This window comes from Cebus imitator, unplaced genomic scaffold, assembly GCF_001604975.1.
Source record: "Cebus imitator isolate Cc_AM_T3 unplaced genomic scaffold, Cebus_imitator-1.0 Scaffold18, whole genome shotgun sequence".
Classification (NCBI taxonomy): domain Eukaryota; kingdom Metazoa; phylum Chordata; class Mammalia; order Primates; family Cebidae; genus Cebus; species Cebus imitator.
Window position 1 is genome coordinate 13,233,681 of NW_016107333.1, and position 10,744 is coordinate 13,244,424.

At 42.1% G+C, this 10,744-nt stretch overlaps 1 protein-coding gene across 3 annotated transcripts in view; it reads right to left on the reverse strand.

Annotated features, from left to right (window-relative positions):
* The window catches only part of USP44 (ubiquitin specific peptidase 44), a 29,996-nt gene extending 20,254 nt beyond the window's left edge, over positions 1-9,742 (reverse strand). Inside the window, exon 1 of one of the 3 annotated variants that reach the window (XM_017516021.2) lies at positions 9,036-9,742. The gene's annotated coding sequence lies outside the window, so the exon portion shown is untranslated. Of the gene's footprint in view, positions 1-4,732; positions 8,672-8,789 lie in introns of those variants that run through there. The other 2 variants (XM_017516026.2, XM_017516030.2) reach the window with 2 other exon arrangements.
* Between the last annotated feature and the right edge of the window lie 1,002 nt (positions 9,743-10,744).

The following is a 10,744-nucleotide window of genomic DNA, read 5'->3' on the forward strand; positions in this document are numbered from 1 at the left end:
TTTTTTGCATTTTTACTAGAGATGAGGTTTCACCCTATTGGCCAAGCTGGTCTCAACGTCCAGACCTCAGGTGATCTGCCTGCCTTGGCTTCCCAAAGTGCTAGGATTAGGCCCCAAAAGTTAATTTCTATTGACTCAAATTATAGCCCTTTGTAACCTACAACCCAGGGTTTAGCATGTAGCATAATACCTTCCTGTTCTATTTTCATAGCTCTTCAAACCTCTTCTGATAATGAACTCGTCCTACAGAGGTTCCAGCAGGGGTTTGATCATCAGTTCTAGACAGCTGACCACCCAGACTTTATCCTTAGCCCTAACCTTTCTGAGCCAGTCTCAGGCACAACCCAAAGTCAGCTTACCTATACATCTTACCTTCTCAGAATTAGCTTTTCCTCTGACGGTATTTTCCTCTAACGGATACTATATTATCATTCTAGGACCTATGCTAAAAATCTTAAGGGTTTTCTTTGCTCTTCCCTCCCATCTTTTCCACTCCTTGTATTTAGGGTTATTGTTTCCTAAGTCTCTATGACTTTTCATTTCCACAGCTATCACTCTCATGGATTTTATTACATTGTTCCTGGAAAACCATAGTTTGGTAGCCTCCAAACTTGTCTCCCATCATCTGGACTCTCTCCTCCATACTGTCCCACCAAATAACCTTCAAGTTTGCTTTGAGCCTTTAACTCCTTTTTTGATTATATATATAATTTTAACTTCCTTTTTATGAAAAAAAAAAAAAAAAAAAAAAAAAAAAAAAAGAAAGAAAGAAAAGAAAGCAAAACACATTCATTACAGAAAAATTGGGAAAGAGAACAAAAACATTTCCCCCAATCTCACCATACAGAAGTAGCAGTTTAAAAAATTTGTTTTATCTTTTTAAAATTGTAGTAAAATACACATAACAAAATGTATCTTAACCATTTTTAAGTGTACGGTGTAGTGGGGTTACACTTACTTTGTTGCACAACCATCCATTCCATAACTCCATCTTGCAAAACAAACTCTGTGCCTAATAGGCACAATGTCAACCCATTCCCCCGCTCCCCTCGGCTTGTGTGAGCCTTTAACGCTTATTACTTAAAATCTTCCAATGGGCTGGGTGTGGTTGCCCAAACCTGTAATCCCAGTACTTTGGGAGGCCGAGGCAGGTGAATCACCGGAGGCCAGGAGTTCGAGAGCAGCCTGACCAACATGGAGAAATCCCATCTCTACTAAAAACAAAAAAACAAAAAAACAAAATTAGCCGGGGGTGGTAGCACATGCCTGTAATCCCACCTACTTGGGAGGCTGAGGCAGGAGAATCGCTTGAACCCGGGAGGCGGAGGTTGCGGTAAACTGAGATTACACCATTGCACTCCAGCCTGGACAACAAGAGTGAAACTCCGTTTCAAAAAAAAAAAAAAAAAAAAAAAAAATCCTCCATTGGTGTCCTGTAGTCCAATAATGCAGAGGCTTTTGAACTTTGAGACTGAAACATTTTTACCTCACACCCCAGGAAATAGGTAACACACACACTCCGAAACAAAAGCCTCACAAACAATCCTTTAAAGAATAATGTATTCTGGGCTGGCAATGGTGGCTCATGCCTGTAATCCCAGAATTCTGGGGGACCAAGACAGGTGGATCACTTGAGGTCAGGGGTTCAAGACCAGCCTGGCCAACATGGTGAAACCCCATCTCTACTAAAAACACAAGAAATTAGCCAGGCGTTAGTGATAGATGCCTATAATCCCAGCTGCTTAGGAGGCTGAGGCAGAATTGCTTGAACCTGGGAGGCAGAGGTTTCAGTGAGCTGAGATCACACCACTGCACTCCAGCCTGGGTAACAGAGTGAAACTCTGTTTAAAAAAAAAAAAAAAGAAGAAGAAGAATGAATTCTGGCTGGGCACAGTGGCTCATGCTCAGAATACAAACTCCCAGCACTTTGGGAGGCCAAGGTGGGCAGACTGCTTGAGCTCAGGAGTTTGAGACCAGCCTGGGCAACATGGTGAAACGAAATATGCAAAAATTACCTGGCATAGTTGCGTGTGCCTATTAGCCCAGCTACTTGGGAGGCTGAGATGGGAGGATCACCTGAGCCTCGGGAGGCTGAGGCTGCAGTGAGCCATGATGGTGCCACTACACTGCAGCCTTGGCAACAGAGCAAGACCCTGTCTTTGAAAAATAAAAAAGAATAATGTATGCTGATATTTCCTGTTTCATTTAAAAAATGCTGATTGCAACTAATTTCATAATAGCAGTTGTATATATATTTCAATAAAAACATACATTTGTTAGTCTTGCTTTCACAATTCTCCACAATCAGATTCTAACCTCTCTTCGCCTTATTACCCTTCTACCTGTCATGTGCACGCCAGCCAAAAAGTCAGCCCCAGCTAATTTCCAGAATTCATCTTCATTCTCCAAGGTCCAATTCCTTCATAAAATCTTTTTGGTCAAAAATAATATCTTCTCGGCTGGGTGCGGTGGCTAATGCCTGTAATCCCAGCACTTTGGTAGGCTAAGGCGGGTGGATCACTTGAGGTCAGGACTTCAAGACCGGCCTGACCAACATGGTGAAACCCCGTCTCTACTAAGAATACAAAACCAGCCGCGCATGGGTGGTGGTGCACGCCTGTAATCCCAGCTACTTGGGAGACTGAGGCACGAGAATCACTTGCAAGGCAGAGATTGTAGTGAGCCGGGATCACGCCATTGCACTCCAGGCTGAGCAACAAGAGTGAAACTTTATCTCAAAAAAAAAGAAAAATAAATAATATTTTCTCCTCTTTTTTTTGACCCAGGGTCTTACTCTGGCACCCAGGCTGGATGACAGTGGCGTGATCTTGGCTTACCGCAACCTCCGTTGTTGCAGGCTCAAGTGATCCTCCCACCTCAGTCTCCCAAGTAGCTGGGATTACTGGCGGATGCCACCATGCCTGGCTAACTTTTATATTTTTTGTAGAGATGAGATTTCACCATTTTGCCCAGGCTGGTCTCAAACTCCTGGCCTCAAGTGATCCTCCTGCCTTGGTCTTCCAAAATGCTAGGATTATAGAAATGAGCCACTATGCCCAGCCTTCTCTAATTTCTTAAAGTACTTTGGATTGTGCCAATATTATGCCACTTGCCAAATGTGAATCCTTATTTATGTGTGCACACATCCTTACTCTGTCACCTAATTGTTGGGTAGGCTCCTTATGGTCAAGAAAAGACTATATCCCAAACATCATCTTTTCACCTAAAACTTCTCTCAGGGCTTTATGAAGACTGTATAGATATATAGCCATATTGTTTCAGGCTACCAAATTCTTGGAGCAACCAATTAGCATTAACTGCAGGTCATTCTCTTTATATTTGAATCCAAGGTTGAAAACAGGCCAGGCGCAGTAGCTCATGCCCATAATCCCAGCACTTTGGGAGGTCGAGGTGGGTGGATCATCTGAGGAGTTTGAGATCAGCCTGGCCAACATGGTGAAAACCCTGTCTCTACTAAAAATACAAAAATTAGCCGGCCGTAGTGGTGGACACCTGTAAACTCAGCTACTGGGAGGCTGAGGTGGGCGAATCACAAGGTCAGGAGTTCAAGACTAGCTTGACCAATATGGTGAAACCCCATCTCTACTAAAAATACATTAGTTGGGCATGGTGGCGCGCACCTGTAATCCCAGCTACTCAGGAGGCTGAGGCAGGAGAATCGCTTGAACCTGGGAGGTGGAGGTTGCAGTGAGCCGAGATCGTGGCCCTCCACTCTGGCCTTGGTGACAGAGCAAGACTCTGTCTCAAAAAACAAACAAACAAAAAACAAAAAAAGCAGAGGTTGAAAACAGTAAGTCCTGCTGGGCACGGTGGTTCACACCTGTAATCCCAGCACTTTGGGAGGCTGAGGCGGGTGGAAACCAGCCTGGCCAATATGGTGAAACCCTGTCTCTACTAAAAATACAAAAATTAGCCAGGCATGGTGGTGCATGCCTGTAGTCCCAGCTACTCTGGAGGCTGAGGCAGGAGAATTGCTTGAACTTGGGAGGCAGAAGCCTCAGTGAGCAGAAATCATGCCACTGTATTCCAGCCTGGGTGACAGACACTGCCGAAAAAAAAAAAAAAAAAGGAAAGAAAGAAAAGAAACAGTAAGTTGCCCAAACTGGGCAACATGGCAAGACCTTGCCTCTAGTTTAAAAAGAGGGATTTTTTCCCAACAATATAATGAGATCTCATCACTATTAAAATAATTTTTAAAAATCCACATGTGGCAGTACATGCCTATAGTCCCCAGCTACTTGAAAGCTACAAGAATCACTGAAAAATCAGAAGGGTGGCTAAATTTTTTTACTTCAAAAACGAACATTCTACTGTAAATTTTAGTTATCTTTGACATAACAAACTTTTCAGCCAGCCACTTCCTTTCTACCTCAGTTTATTAAGACACATTGAAAGAAAACATGGAATGGGACTATACAGCTGTAGGCCCTGGAGGTTCTTACAGGAGGGTATCAGGTACCAGATGTCAATGGTATGAATAATATAATATAGATATAATTGGTATAATTAGTAACTCAATTTTCAGATTCCTTCTTTAAGAAATATTTTAATAAGGCCGGGTGCAATAGCTCATGCCTGTAATCCCAGCACTTTGGGAGGCCGAGGCAGGCAGATCATCTGAGCTAGGGAGTTCAAGACCAGCCTGACCAACATGGAGAAACCCCGTCTCTACTAAAAATGCAAAAAGTTAGCTGGGTGTGGTGGCACATACCTGTAATCCCAGCTACTCCGGAGGCGGAAGCAGGAGAATCGCTCGAACCTGGGAGGTGGAGGTTGCAGTGAGTGCCTGGGCAACAAGAACGAAACTCCGTCTCAAAAAAAACAAAAAACAAAAAAACCACAACAATTTAATACATGTCAGGAAGTTACCATGAAGAATAAACATCAAAAACAAACAAAAACAAAAACAAAAAACAGCCAGATTAAATTACTATTTAATAAAGTGACAGAATGAGGGAAATGGCTAAAATGCATTCCTAAAAAGAATTAATGTATACAGCTGTGTAGTGTGAGAAAATAAAGAAAAAAAGAATCTATATGTTAAAATCTGAATAGACACTGAGATAACATTTTCATTCACTAAGAAGCTTCCCCACCATAGCTCATACTTAGTCAAATAATCATCATACAATATTTACATTTTATATCTTAGTGTCTTATAATCACAATTTTATAAATATTAAGCTATTTCTAAAATAGCCGTAATTTTATAAACATTAAGATTGTTTAAAGTCTTGAAAGACCACAAGCTAAATCTAAACTTCTTAAAGTGGCACATAAAAGCCTTTAAACTTTGCAACAATATATACTTTTCTACTCTCATATATGATGAACCACTTTTCAAACATCTTTTGTTAAGACGTTTTTAACAAATCTTACTGTGAATGTTTAATTTTTAAAACTCTTCATAATCAGGATATAAACTATTTTCATAAGAAATGGGCATGCATATTTTACACAAACACATATACATTCTACCTCCATTAAAGAAAGAAGAAATATAAGTACCACTGGGCATAAAATAGAATAAATTTTAAAATAAAAGTGTCACAGCAAGCATCTCATTAAAAAAAAAATCTTGAAGTCTCCTAGAGGGAGAATATGTTGCCTATTTTATTTTAATGAAGATAATTTCTGTAACAAAACATTTTTCTTTAAACAGTAACACACTAAACAGATCCCCTATTAAAAGTTGTATAATTTGTTATTTTCCATAATAAAAGATAAGAGGAAATGGTCGATAGGAAGTAGGCCTTAGGAATTACTAACCACCACAATGCATTTGAATAAAAATGAAAACAACTTTACCCATAGTTTGTAGTAATTAGGGTAAATCTTACCCATTCCTATAAGCAGTTTTCCATTTTCCATTTAATTCACAGAACCACCATAGTACTCTATCCTCTTAAGAAATGTTTGTAAAATGCCAAGGGTCAAGCATAGTGCTTGGTACACAGAAAGGGGTTCAATATTTTTGAATGAACAAATTACTCAACGAATGAACACAATGGGCTCTCAAACCCTCCCTACTCCCTCTTAGGTTTGCTATTATGTCCATTATGTGCTTTGGCACCTCTCCATGTCAATCATGATGTATTTCCTTTCCTTTATCCCTAGAAAGGCCCTGGTTATTCTTTCTTCCTTTAGAGATCTAGAATCTATAATTACCCCGATCTCGCTTGAAACTCATTAAACAATAAAGGACAACCTTTTCCCTCGGGCCTTCCTCATGTCTCTAACATGCCTCTTCTGCAGCAGAGACTGAATCTAGTTGAACCCGTTGTAAGATAAAGCTCCTGAAAGTAATTTCTGCCTCCAGGTTATTTGGATTTCTCACCTCATTCCTACCTAAGAAGTAATTTTGTTCCAAAACAGTTATCATTAGTGAGACATCAACATATTTACACGTCAATCTACTCCAGCTAACTTCATAACAATGGGAGAAACAGAAAAATACTGAGCATCCTACCATGGGTCTCAAAAATTGAATTCAAATATTCTGTGTATAAAATGCCTAGACTCTGTCATTCTAGCACATCTATGATCTAGCCTAACAAGCATATCGTTAGACTATAAAATAGCTTTTTCCTATGATGTGTAAAACTCCATTAATAATGAATTCTTCCTAATAAAGTTTTCTATGGGTCTAAAATCGCTGTGAATATCAGTTACACCTTTACGATGATCTTTTAGCCAGAAAGCCATTATTTGTAGAATCCTCATATATTTCAGTTATTTGTCACCTATTTAGCCTGGGCCTAATAGCAAAACTGTTCCCCATTACTGAATTCAGAGAATTATTCAGGCACATGATTTATCTCCTGTCTTGATACTCCTGAGCCCATGCCCCAGCCTCTCGGTAATCTCCCTGGACCAGACAACTCCATTAGAATCTGGCACCCACGTTTATTCTGTCTTAACACTGCAGGAAGGACAGGAAACTTCAAAGCACTTTTTTTTCTTTTTTGGGCTACCAAGAAGCCAAACTTTTGTACCTCTACCATTCAAAACCCCAATTCAACAAACTTTCACAGGGGTTTTTCCGCCATGTTAAGCAGTCAGGTACTAGAGATACACAAATAAAACACAGACTCTGTCTTCAAACAACCCAATGAGCAGAAAATTCTCTTATGCAGAACCAAAACGCTGTAATAGTAAGATTCAAATGTGTAGAGGAAAATTTGGTTGAGTGTATGACACTTTTTCTTTCTTTGTAGTACAGAAAAGTCTGTAAAAAAAGGAGAAAGACAACTAGGTAGAAAATTTATTTCAAATATCTAACCCAAATCTTCAACAGATTTTCTATTTTAAGTATTCCAAAAGGTGTACCATTGTATATTACACTAAATGTGGGTTCACTTATCATTTAAACTTTTTTGAGCTAAAAAATCTCAATTAACATTTGGGAAGAAAAACAAGACTGATATACAAAGTAGTCAAAACATTTCAACTTTCTAAATTGTATGCACTGGACTAATTTTTTGATATTAGAATATCTCCACATTTGAATTTGGATAGTCCACAGTGATAAATACTGGACTAAAATATTTGACATCGAACATATGCAAAACTAATGGCTAGTACCAAAAACACTAGAATGGAGAGAGAAAACCTGCAAGTGCCAAAACGTTTAAAAGCTCTTTCAAATATCCCGAAATGCTGAATTAAGAACAAAACGATTAGGGTTCCAAGAATACAAACTTTCATCTCTTTCAAGGCAACGGAATATTGAATCTCATTGAGATTATGAAATAAACCTGTGCTTAACTCCTATTTGGCTTTCCGAACTTCACCACAGTGAACAGCCCATTCTTTCTCCTTGTTTACAGCAAATGCTCGTTTTGAACACAACTCAAAATGGAATTCCAGGCCCCAAAAGTCACTTTCACCCCCACAGGCAGCTACTTAACAGATAATAAGGGATTCAAGTGCAGGACCTGAAGGTCTTATTTCCATGCTAATTTCACAATCCCCGTTTCTTTCCCAGAGACAAAAATTAAGATTTAAAAGGTGGCGGGAGTGGGGGACTTGAGGAAAAAATTAAGATTTTTTTTTTTTTAAATTAAGATTTAAAAGGTGGCGGGAGTCTGAGGAAAAAAGTGAATTTCCCAAGAATTCCTAAATGGTTTTGCTTCTAATATTAAAACCAAGAAATTATCCAGCTATCAGTAGAATTTAACAGCTGAAACTTGTTTTGAAACGATTACTATGTTTCACTTTCTTTTTTCCTGGGGGCAAGGGATGGTGTCTTACCTACTCTTAAAATTTAACATACTAACAGGTTCCCCTCCGCCCACACTGACAGGTTTCATATCCCACGTAATGAATTCAGTCACATGGCATTTTTTTCTCATCGAAGGCTATCGGGAATAGTTTTAGGAAGTGGATTTTCACGCATTGGGATCTTAAGCTGCAGCAGGTGCCGGGACCGATCGATGGAGAGTAGGCGGGCAAGACGCCCGGACGCGCATTCCTTCCAAACCAAGCGCCAGAACCGCCCGCCCGAAGCGCCCCGGGGCTTAGAGCATCACCTCACTGTAATCCCGGCGGCAGGGAGGGTGCGGCTGGACCCGGGCAGTGCGTGCTCCACACAGCGCCCAGCCCGCGCCAGCCCCGCAACGCCGGGGCCGGGGTCAGCGCGCAGCCCCTCCGCGTCCCCCAAGCCCCCGCCCGCGCTCCTTCTCCCCAGCCCGCCCCTCCAGCCAGCTGCATCTCCGGGCACTCGTGAGGTGGCCGCCGGGACAGGGCCGGAGCGCCGCAGAACCCACCGAAACTTCCCAGGGGTGCCAATTCAAAAATCGCCGGACCTGCAGCCGCCGCGCGCCCCTCGGCTGGCTCCCCTCAGCGCGCCCGCAGCCTCTGTCTCCCCCTCCCTCAGGACCCCCCAGCGCCCCGCGCGGCGGGAACACGCCCCCAGGTGCCTCCCGGCCCCGGGGGCCGCCGTCGCACATCCGCTCCCGCAGGCGGCCCCATTCAGCCAATCGCCGCGGCCGCGCGCCCTCGAGCACACTCACCAGCCCGAGCCGGGGCGGCCATCTTGGCGCTCACCCTGGCCCCTAGTCCCCCGGTTCCGCGGCCGCGGAGACCCGGTCCGGCGGCTACGACAGCGGTGACGCGCGGCAGGCCCCGCCCCCGCACCCGGTCTGCGGGGACAGCAAACGCTGCCTACCCGGGCGGGCTTCGCACCTGTGGTGGTCGTCGGGGCGGGGGAGGGTAAACCCAGTGTGCCCTGTGTGCCTGTGAGCCGCAGAATCATCCACGGACGTCGTTAGTCTTTCCCGGAATTTCTGTGATGTACACAGCGTCGAATTGTTTGGGAGAAACGCGTGCCACTTCCGTTATCTTTAAAGCCTTCCCCAATTCACTTGCATAGAAATTCTCACAGAAAACGTTTCCTTCTTGAGATGACCCCTGGTGTAACTTTAGTGGCGATGACGACTGTGAATTGGGCTTCCTTGCATAGCAAAAAAGGCGAGAGAGGTTCCAGAACGGGCACAGGATAGGGACTGCTATCCAGAACTGCCTAACCCGAAATTGCCCATTTAAATAATGAAGTAGATACCGAAAAGAAAGAGAAGAAATAGATCAAGGAGGCGAAATCTTCCAGGCAAGTCAAGGCTGAGGTACCTGAAAGTTAATCCATTAATATTTATTGGATTCTTTTTGCTCAGCTCTGAGTCAGATTGTTTTTAGCTGAACCTATGCTCAATGATGAGCCAGTTCTACTTTGGCCACCCTGTGGAGCATACTGAAAATGTAAAAACTCTCCAAGGAGAGCTTAAAAAGAGACAAAGATGCAAAGTTAATAATACATCAATACAGTGCAAAATTTTGCAATGTGTAAGACAAGCTATAAAATGGTTCCTATCTTTTCTTCAACAATTTTATTATGAGTAGTATCTTTCAGTGGTATGAGCTGAATAAAGAAATGGGTGCTCAAAGGTATTCACAGCATATTATCCAAACACTGAAAAACTGAAGGCGGGGAGGTGTGGGGCGGGATTCTAACTAAAAGGAAATGACTAATTAAAATCTGATGGCGAGGTCGGGCGCGGTGGCTGACGCCTGTAATCCCAGCACTTTGGGAGGCGGAGGCGGGTGGATCGCCTGAGGTCACGAGTTTGAGACCAGCCTGGCCAACATAATGAAACTCGGTCTCTATTAAAAATATGAAACATTAGCTGGGCGTGGTGGCGGGAGTCTATAATTCCAGCTCCTCGGGAGGCTGAGGCAGGAGAATCGCTTGAACCCAGGAGGCGGAGGTTGCAGTAAGCCAAGATGGCGCCATTGCACTCCAGCCTGGGCAATAAGAGTGAAGCTCCATTAAAAAAAAAAAAAAAAAAAAAAAAAAAAAAAAAAAAAAAAAAAAAAAAAAAAAAAAAAAAAAAAAAAAAAAAAAAAAAAAAAAATCTGACACAGTAACACAGGAAGTTCTTATATTAACAAAATAAATAACAATATAGCAAAGATCTGACATAGTAACACAGGAAGTTCTTATGTCAACAAAATAGATAACAAAATAGCAATAGTGTCTAATCAATTCATACTTGAAAAAATAGCAAATATGTACGAAGGTTACAACTGCTTAAAATGTAGTCATGCAAATAAAGATTCAAGATAAGGGATAAATTTGCATAATTTAATACTCATTTCATTCTTTTTTTCTATATATTGAAGTGCATAATAATTCTGATTCAATAATGGCCCCAGTGTACTCCTCCCA